An 11,212-nucleotide genomic window follows, 5' to 3' on the forward strand; every position below is an offset into this window, starting at 1 on the left:
GTGGCGTGAGTGACAGAAGCACAGACCCGAGTAAGTAGATTGTTTGCGTATGGGATAAAGAGGACTTCATACTTTAATGCTATGGTTGGGTTTTACCTTAATGATCTTTAGTAGTTGCGGATGCTTGCTAGAGTTCCAATCATAAGTGCATATGATCCAAGTAGAGAAAGTATGTTAGCTTATGCCTCTCCCTCAAATAAAATTGCAATAATGATTACCGGTCTAGTTATCGATTGCCTAGGGACAAATAACTTTCTCGTGACTAAAAGCTCTTTACTAAAACTAATTTAGTTGTGTCTTCATCTAAACAGCCCCTAGTCTTTATTTACGTGCTCTTTACTTTGTTGCAAGCTTACCCAAAAACACCTACAAAGTACTTCTAGTTTCATACTTGTTTCCGGTAAAGCGAATGTCAAGTGTGCGTAGAGTTGTATCGGTGGTCGATAGAACTTTAGGGAATATTTGTTCTACCTTTAGCTTCTCGTTGGGTTCGACACTCTTACTTATCGAAAGAGGCTACAATTGATCCCCTATACTTGTGGGTTATCATACTACCAAACATGGCCATAAGAAAGTAATACTAGCAAGTAGTTCATGATAACAGAGTGCAAGAAAACATAGCATGACGGTAAACACTGATCCATAAGCATAACCGAAATACCAACCGCAGAAGCAAAACAAACAGACAGTTATTAAAGATTCAAGTTGAAAACCAATGCTTCTGAAAAATAAAAAATGGAAGCAGTATATGCATGAAAAATAAAAAATGGAAGCAGAAAGGCTTGAAAGTTGATGACGTGGCTTTGAATGGTGCATAATGAACACACAAAAAGTCTGGAGTTGTAATAAGTTTTAAAAAATGAAATGCCTTTTGTAAGAGATGAGTTTTCGTCCGAAACCCTGATACTTCGAAAGAGATTGTCCAGTTTATACACGAAGTGCATCTAGTTTTTGCCGTAACCCTCTCAACTTTTTTGCACATGCTATGTGGATGAAATGATGATACCATGCCAACTTTCAACCTTTTCAGAGTTTATTTGTAGTGCTTTTCAATATCAGGGTCATTTAGCTCAAAAAATCAGTATATGCATGAAAAATAAAAAATGGAAGCAGAAAGGGTTGAAAGTTGATGATGTGGCTTTGAATGGTGCATAATGAACACACAAAAAGTCTGGAGTTGTAATAAGTTTAAAAAAAATGAAATGCCTTTTGTAAGAGATGAGTTTTCGTCCGAAACCCTGATACTTCGAAAGAGATTGTCCAGTTTATACACGAAGTGCATCTAGTTTTTGCCGTAACCCTCTCAACTTTTTTGCACATGCTACGTGGATGAAATGATGATACCATGCCAACTTTCAACCTTTTCAGAGTTTATTTGTAGTGCTTTTCAATATCAGGGTCATTTAGCTCAAAAAATCAGTATATGCATGAAAAAAAATGGAAGCAGAAAGGGTTGAAAGTTGATGACGTGGCTTTGAATGATGCATAATGAACACACAAAAAGTCTGGAGTTGTAATAAGTTTTAAAAAATGAAATGCCTTTTGTAAGAGATGAGTTTTCGTCCGAAACCCTGATACTTCGAAAGAGATTGTTGCTATTGCACCCACGCATGATAGTCCTATTACCTTTTTGAATTCTCCCGATTATACTATATCGCAGAAGTTTGCACTTATTAAGGATTATATTGATGGGTTGCCTTTTACCGTTGCACATGATGATTTTGATGAATATAATATGCATGTGCTTGCTGCTCCTACTTGCAATTATTATGAGAGGGGAACTACATCTCCGCCCCTTTATGTTTCCAACATGAAAAAATTGCAAGAAACTGTTTATACTATGCATTGGCCTTTACTATGTGTGCATGAATTGTTCTTTTATGACATGCCGATGCATAGGAAGAGAGTTAGACTTCGTCGTCGCTTGATATATGTTGCTTTGTGCTCACTACTAAATGCCAAATCATTGCTAATTAAAATTGGCTTTGATATACCATGGGATCCGGGTGGATTCACTACTTGAGCACTATATGCCTAGCTTAATGGCTTTAAAGAAAGCGCTGCCAGGGAGACAACCCGGAAGTTTTAGAGAGTCATTTATTTATGTTGAGTGCTTTCATATAGTTTAAAAACAACAAAAATAAAGAGGGGAACCCAAAACTTTTCAAAAAGGAAAGTGAAAGTGAGAAAGACAAGCATTGTTAAAGTGGGAGAGCTCCTTGAACTTTGTTCATGCTCACGGCAACATTGTGAATCTTGATTACAGAAACTTTTCCACAAAAATAATTATCCCTTGTACAATTCCATTGTATTATAAAAATAATGTGCCAAGGTTTGCCTTTAGGATGTTTACAATGCTTGTTGGTTTGTGCGGTGCAGGACAGAAACTTTGGCTGTAGTGCACTATTTTTAATTTTTTTACTGGAACGTCAAATGGTTCTGATTCTTTTTGCACTGTCTTTCTATACCAATTGTTTATTTTTCCTAATTTTGGCAGAATTTTTAAAGTATCAGAAGTATGGTGAATGTTCAGATTGTTACAGACTGTTCTGTTTTAGACAGATTCTGTTTTTGATGCATAGTTTGCTTGTTTTGATGAAACTATCAATTTATGTCAGTGGATTAAGCCATGAAAAAGTTATATTACAGTAGACACAATGAAAAAACAAAATATGAATTTGTTTGCAACAGTACTTGAGTAGTGATTTGCTTTATTATACTAACGGATCTTACCGAGTTTTCTGTTGAAGTTTTGTGTGGATGAAGTGTTCGATGATAAGGTTTCGATGTGAGAAGAAGGAAGAGAGGCAAGAGCTCAAGCTTGGGGATGCCCGAGGCACCCCAAGTAAATATTCAAGGAGACTCAAGCATCTAAGCTTGGGGATGCCCCAGAAGGCATCCCCTCTTTCTTCAACAAGTATAGGTATGTTTTCGGATTCGTTTCATTCATGTGATATGTGCAAATCTTGGAGCGTCTTTTGCATTTAGTTTTCACTTTTCTTTTATGCACCATGCTGGTATGAGATAGTCCTTGGTTTATTTATAGACAGGAACTGGTCATTCACATGGTTAGTCATAAAACCCTACATAAAACTTGTAGATCACTGAATATGATATGTTTGATTCCTTGCAATAGTTTTGCGATATAAAGGTGGTGATATTAGAGTCGTGCTAGTTGAGTAATTGTGAAATTGTGAAATTGAGAAATACTTGTGTTGAGGTTTGCAAGTCCCGTAGCTTGCACGTATGGTGAACCGTTATGTAACGAAGTTGGAGCATGAGGTGTTTATTGATTGTCTTCCTTATGAGTGGCGGTCGGGGACGAGCAATGGTCTTTTCCTACCAATCTATCCCCCTAGGAGCAGGCGCGTAGTACTTTGTTTCGATAGCTAATAGACTTTTGCAATAAGTATGTGAGTTCTTTATGACTAATGTTGAGTCCATAGATTATACGCACTCTCACCCTTCCATCATTGCTAGCCTCTTCGGTACAGTGCATTGCTCTTTCTCACCTCGAGAGTTGGTGCAAACTTCGCCGGTGCATCCAAACCCCGTGATACGATACGCTCTATCACACATAAACCTCCTTATATCTTCCTCAAAACAGCCACCATACCTACCTATTATGGCATTTCCATAGCCATTCCGAGATATATTGCCATGCAACTTCCATCATCATCATATACATGACTTGAGCATATATTGTCATATTGCTTTGCATGATCGTAAGATAGCTAGCATGATGTTTTCATGGCTTGTCCGTTTTTTATGTCATTGCTACGCTAGATCATTGCACATCCCGGTACACCGCCGGAGGCATTCATATAGAGTCATATCTTTGTTCTAGTTATCGAGTTGTAATATTGAGTTGTAAGTAAATAAAAGTGTGATGATCATCATTATTAGAGCATTGCCACAGTGAGGAAAGGATGATGGAGACTATGATTCCCCCACAAGTCAGATGAGACTCCGGATAAAAAAAATAAAAAATAAAAAGAGAGAAAGGCCAAAACAAAAAAGAGAAGGCCCAAAAAAAGAGAAAAAAAGAAAACAAAAAAATGAGAGAAAAAGAGAGAAGGGGCAATGTTACTATCCTTTTACCACACTTGTGCTTCAAAGTAGCACCATGTTCTTCATATAGAGAGTCTCTTGAGTTATCACTTTCATATACTAGTGGGAATTTTCATTATAGAACTTGGCTTGTATATTCCAACGACGGGCTTCCTCAAATGCCCTAGGTCTTCATGAGCAAGGAAGTTGGATGCACACCCACTTAGTTTCAGTTTGAGCTTTCATACACTTATAGCTCTAGTGCATCCGTTGCATGGCAATCCCTACTCCTCACATTAACATCAATTGATGGGCATCTCCATAGCCCGTTGATTAGCCGCGTCGATGTGAGACTTTCTCATTTTTTTGTCTTCTCCACATAACCCCCATCATCATATTCTATTCCACCTATAGTGTTATGTCCATGGCTCACGCTCATGTATTGCGTGAAAGTTGAAAAGGTTTGAGAAACGTCAAAAGTATGAAACAATTGCTTGGCTTGTCATCGGGGTTGTGCATGATGTGAATATTTTGTGTGGTGAAGATGGAGCATAGCCAGACTATATGATTTTGTAGGGATGAGCTTTCTTTGGCTATGTTATTTCAATAAGACATAATTGCTTGGTTGGTGTGCTTGAAGTATTTATTGTCTTTATGTCAAAGGATAGACTATTGCTTCGAATCACTCGTGTCTTAATATTCATGCCATGATTAGACATATGATCAAGATTATGCTAGGTAGCATTCCACATCAAAAATTATCTTTTTTATCATTTACCTACTCGAGGACGAGCAGGAATTAAGCTTGGGGATGCTGATACGTCTCCGTCGTATCTATAATTTTTGATTGTTCCATGCCAATATTATGCAACTTTCATATACTTTTTGGCAACTTTTTATACTATTTTTGGGACTAACATATTGATCCAGTGCCCAGTGCCAGTTCCTGTTTGTTGCATGTTTTTGGTTTCACAGAATATCCATATCAAACGGAATCCAAACAGGATAAATACGGACGGAGCTTATTTTTGGAATATTTGGAAAATCTGGGAGAAAGATCAACGCGAAACGGTGCCCGAGGTGGCCACGAGGCAGGGGGCGCGCCTGCCCGCCCTGGGCGTGCCCCTGACCCTCGTGGGCCACCCGTAAGGCGATTGATGCCCTTCTTTGGTCGCAAGAAAGCTAATTTTTGGTAAAAAAAATCACGGCGAAGGTTTCAGTCCAATCGGAGTTACGGATCTCCATATATATACGAAACGGTGAAAGGGCAGCGGGGGGAATGCAGAAACAGAGAGAGACAGAGAGACAGATCCAATCTCGGAGGGGCTCTCGCCCCTCCCACGCCATGGAGGCCAAGGACCAGAGGGGAAACCCTTCTCCCATCTAGGGAGGAGGTCAAGGATGAAGAAGGAGGAGGGGGGCTCTCTCCCCCTCGCTTCCGGTGGCACCGGAGTGCCATCGGGGGCCATCATCATCACCGCAATCTTCACCAACAACTTCACCATCATCATCACCAACTCTTCCCCCCTCTATGTAACCTCTCTCTTACCCGCTGTAATCTCTACTTAAACATGGTGCTCAATGCTATATATTATTTCCCAATGATGTATGGCTATCCTATGATGTTTGAGTAGATCCATTTTGTCCTATGGGCTATTTGATGATCAAGATTGGTTTGAGTTGCATGTTTTATTATTGGTGTTGTCCTATGGTGCTCTCCGTGTCGCGCAAGCATGAGGGATTCCCACTGTAGGGTTTGCAATATGTTCATGATTTGCTTATGGTGGGTGGCGTGAGTGACAGAAGCACAGACCCGAGTAAGTAGGTTGTTTGCGTATGGGATAAAGAGGACTTCATACTTTAATGCTATGGTTGGGTTTTACCTTAATGATCTTTAGTAGTTGCGGATGCTTGCTAGAGTTCCAATCATAAGTGCATATGATCCAAGTAGAGAAAGTATGTTAGCTTATGCCTCTCCCTCAAATAAAATTGCAATAATGATTACCGGTCTAGTTATCGATTGCCTAGGGACAAATAACTTTCTCGTGACTAAAAGCTCTTTACTAAAACTAATTTAGTTGTGTCTTCATCTAAACAGCCCCTAGTCTTTATTTACGTGCTCTTTACTTTGTTGCAAGCTTACCCAAAAACACCTACAAAGTACTTCTAGTTTCATACTTGTTTCCGGTAAAGCGAATGTCAAGTGTGCGTAGAGTTGTATCGGTGGTCGATAGAACTTTAGGGAATATTTGTTCTACCTTTAGCTTCTCGTTGGGTTCGACACTCTTACTTATCGAAAGAGGCTACAATTGATCCCCTATACTTGTGGGTTATCATACTACCAAACATGGCCATAAGAAAGTAATACTAGCAAGTAGTTCATGATAACAGAGTGCAAGAAAACATAGCATGACGGTAAACACTGATCCATAAGCATAACCGAAATACCAACCGCAGAAGCAAAACAAACAGACAGTTATTAAAGATTCAAGTTGAAAACCAATGCTTCTGAAAAATAAAAAATGGAAGCAGTATATGCATGAAAAATAAAAAATGGAAGCAGAAAGGCTTGAAAGTTGATGACGTGGCTTTGAATGGTGCATAATGAACACACAAAAAGTCTGGAGTTGTAATAAGTTTAAAAAAATGAAATGCCTTTTGTAAGAGATGAGTTTTCGTCCGAAACCCTGATACTTCGAAAGAGATTGTCCAGTTTATACACGAAGTGCATCTAGTTTTTGCCGTAACCCTCTCAACTTTTTTGCACATGCTATGTGGATGAAATGATGATACCATGCCAACTTTCAACCTTTTCAGAGTTTATTTGTAGTGCTTTTCAATATCAGGGTCATTTAGCTCAAAAAATTAGTATATGCATGAAAAATAAAAAATGGAAGCAGAAAGGGTTGAAAGTTGATGACGTGGCTTTGAATGGTGCATAATGAACACACAAAAAGTCTGGAGTTGTAATAAGTTTAAAAAAATGAAATGCCTTTTGTAAGAGATGAGTTTTCGTCCGAAACCCTGATACTTCGAAAGAGATTGTCCAGTTTATACACGAAGTGCATCTAGTTTTTGCCATAACCCTCTCAACTTTTTTGCACATGCTACGTGGATGAAATGATGATACCATGCCAACTTTCAACCTTTTCAGAGTTTATTTGTAGTGCTTTTCAATATCAGGGTCATTTAGCTCAAAAAATCAGTATATGCATGAAAAAAAAAATGGAAGCAGAAAGGGTTGAAAGTTGATGACGTGGCTTTGAATGATGCATAATGAACACACAAAAAGTCTGGAGTTGTAATAAGTTTTAAAAAATGAAATGCCTTTTGTAAGAGATGAGTTTTCGTCCGAAACCCTGATACTTCGAAAGAGATTGTTGCTATTGCACCCACGCATGATAGTCCTATTACCTTTTTGAATTCTCCCGATTATACTATATCGCAGAAGTTTGCACTTATTAAGGATTATATTGATGGGTTGCCTTTTACCGTTGCACATGATGATTTTGATGAATATAATATGCATGTGCTTGCTGCTCCTACTTGCAATTATTATGAGAGGGGAACTACATCTCCGCCCCTTTATGTTTCCAACATGAAAAAATTGCAAGAAACTGTTTATACTATGCATTGGCCTTTACTATGTGTGCATGAATTGTTCTTTTATGACATGCCGATGCATAGGAAGAGAGTTAGACTTCGTCGTCGCTTGATATATGTTGCTTTGTGCTCACTACTAAATGCCAAATCATTGCTAATTAAAATTGGCTTTGATATACCATGGGATCCGGGTGGATTCACTACTTGAGCACTATATGCCTAGCTTAATGGCTTTAAAGAAAGCGCTGCCAGGGAGACAACCCGGAAGTTTTAGAGAGTCATTTATTTCTGTTGAGTGCTTTCATATAGTTTAAAAACAACAAAAATAAAGAGGGGAACCCAAAACTTTTCAAAAAGGAAAGTGAAAGTGAGAAAGACAAGCATTGTTGAAGTGGGAGAGCTCCTTGAACTTTGTTCATGCTCACGGCAACATTGTGAATCTTGATTACAGAAACTTTTCCACAAAAATAATTATCCCTTGTACAATTCCATTGTATTATAAAAATAATGTGCCAAGGTTTGCCTTTAGGATGTTTACAATGCTTGTTGGTTTGTGCGGTGCAGGACAGAAACTTTGGCTGTAGTGCACTATTTTTAATTTTTTTACTGGAACGTCAAATGGTTCTGATTCTTTTTGCACTGTCTTTCTATACAAATTGTTTATTTTTCCTAATTTTGGCAGAATTTTTAAAGTATCAGAAGTATGGTGAATGTTCAGATTGTTACAGACTGTTCTGTTTTAGACAGATTCTGTTTTTGATGCATAGTTTGCTTGTTTTGATGAAACTATCAATTTATGTCAGTGGATTAAGCCATGAAAAAGTTATATTACAGTAGACACAATGAAAAAACAAAATATGAATTTGTTTGCAATAGTACTTAGAGTAGTGATTTGCTTTATTATACTAACGGATCTTACCGAGTTTTCTGTTGAAGTTTTGTGTGGATGAAGTGTTCGATGATAAGGTTTCGATGTGAGAAGAAGGAAGAGAGGCAAGAGCTCAAGCTTGGGGATGCCCGAGGCACCCCAAGTAAATATTCAAGGAGACTCAAGCATCTAAGCTTGGGGATGCCCCAGAAGGCATCCCCTCTTTCTTCAACAAGTATCGGTATGTTTTCGGATTCGTTTCATTCATGTGATATGTGCAAATCTTGGAGCGTCTTTTGCATTTAGTTTTCACTTTTCTTTTATGCACCATGCTGGTATGAGATAGTCCTTGGTTTATTTATAGAATGCTCTATGCACTTTACTTATATCTTTTGAGTATGGCTTTATAGAATGCTTCATGTGCTTCACTTATATCATTTGAAGTTTGGATTGCCTGTTTCTCTTCACTTAGACAACCGCCATTTGTAGAATGCTCTTTTGCTTCACTTATATTTGTTAGAGCGTGGGCATATCTTTTGTAGAAAGAAGTAAACCCTCTTGCGCTTCACTTATATTTGTTAGAGCGTGGGCATATCTTTTGTAGAAAGAATTAAACTCTCGTGCTTCACTTATATCTATTTAGAGAGATGACAGGAACTGGTCATTCACATGGTTAGTCATAAAACCCTACATAAAACTTGTAGATCACTGAATATGATATGTTTGATGACGTGGCTTTGAATGATGCATAATGAACACACAAAAAGTCTGGAGTTGTAATAAGTTTAAAAAAATGAAATGCCTTTTGTAAGAGATGAGTTTTCGTCCGAAACCCTGATACTTCGAAAGAGATTGTTGCTATTGCACCCACGCATGATAGTCCTATTACCTTTTTGAATTCTCCCGATTATACTATATCGCAGAAGTTTGCACTTATTAAGGATTATATTGATGGGTTGCCTTTTACCGTTGCACATGATGATTTTGATGAATATAATATGCATGTGCTTGCTGCTCCTACTTGCAATTATTATGAGAGGGGAACTACATCTCCGCCCCTTTATGTTTCCAACATGAAAAAATTGCAAGAAACTGTTTATACTATGCATTGGCCTTTACTATGTGTGCATGAATTGTTCTTTTATGACATGCCGATGCATAGGAAGAGAGTTAGACTTCGTCGTCGCTTGATATATGTTGCTTTGTGCTCACTACTAAATGCCAAATCATTGCTAATTAAAATTGGCTTTGATATACCATGGGATCCGGGTGGATTCACTACTTGAGCACTATATGCCTAGCTTAATGGCTTTAAAGAAAGCGCTGCTAGGGAGACAACCCGGAAGTTTTAGAGAGTCATTTATTTCTGTTGAGTGCTTTCATATAGTTTAAAAACAACAAAAATAAAGAGGGGAACCCAAAACTTTTCAAAAAGGAAAGTGAAAGTGAGAAAGACAAGCATTGTTGAAGTGAGAGAGCTCCTTGAACTTTGTTCATGCTCACGGCAACATTGTGAATCTTGATTACAGAAACTTTTCAACAAAAATAATTATCCCTTGTACAATTCCATTGTATTATAAAAATAGAAAATGAAGGCGGAAAGGGTTGAAAGTTGATGACGTAGCTTTGAGTGGTGCATAATGAACACACAAAAAGTCTGGAGTTGTAATAATTAGTTTAAAAAAATGAAATGCCTTTGTAACAGATGAGTTTTCGTCCGAAACCCTGATACTTCGAAAGAGATTGTGTAAACATGTAAAAATATACATAAAAAATATATTGATCAGTAGCGCCTTTCAGCCAAAATGCGCTACTGCTATGTGTAAACATGTAAATATATACATCAAAAATACATTGATTATCAATGATTTTTTTGTGTACAATCTAAATTTTCAATATGAGTCCTCACCGGTTTAGAAACCGGATAAGACTCATATTGCGGCCACAAATTCTACACATAGAGTTCAATGAAGACCAAGTGGTTGTGATAGTTTCAGAAGTAACATATTTAAGGTGGTAAAAACCCTGTTAGCGGAGCGAGGTGGGACTAAAAAACCGCTGCAGAAAGAATCAACTAAAAAACTCTAGTACCGGTTTGTTGCATGAACCGGTACTAAAGGGGCTCGTGGGGCCCCAGCCTAACACAAGTCTTCCACCACGTATTTAGTACCGGTTCGTGGCACGAACCAGTACTAATGGTTCGCCATGAACCGGTACTAATAAGCGCCGCCCGCCTTGCCGTTAGAACCGGCACTAATGGTCACATTAGTGCCGGTTCAGTTACAAACCGGGCCTAATGTGCTTCACATTAGGCCCTTTTTCTACTAGTGTATACAATTCCTCGCTAATAACATATTTTAAGGGCCATGCTATTTTTTTATTTCTCAATGAATACTCTACAATGTCTCCCGTCCTCTGACCACCAAGGAGGCAGCGCCCACTGGCGCAACAATGGCGTCTGACAATGTGGCCTTCGAACTGCTCCCCGACAGATCGGTGGCGTCCTTAATCAAGAAACGCCACGCCATATCTCCACGAGGGCAAATTTGACAAATTTGACCTATAGACGAAATCAAATCACAGAATGAACTGTTCGTGAAACTATTTCACGCAGCTGACCCGTGGCGCCTAGCTCTCAGGCGCTGCACTAGTGCAACGCCTAGGAGCTAGGCGCTACATTGTATAGTGTGA

The sequence above is a fragment of the Triticum aestivum genome, chromosome 5D (genome assembly GCF_018294505.1).
Source record: "Triticum aestivum cultivar Chinese Spring chromosome 5D, IWGSC CS RefSeq v2.1, whole genome shotgun sequence".
NCBI classification, from domain to species: Eukaryota; Viridiplantae; Streptophyta; class Magnoliopsida; order Poales; family Poaceae; genus Triticum; species Triticum aestivum.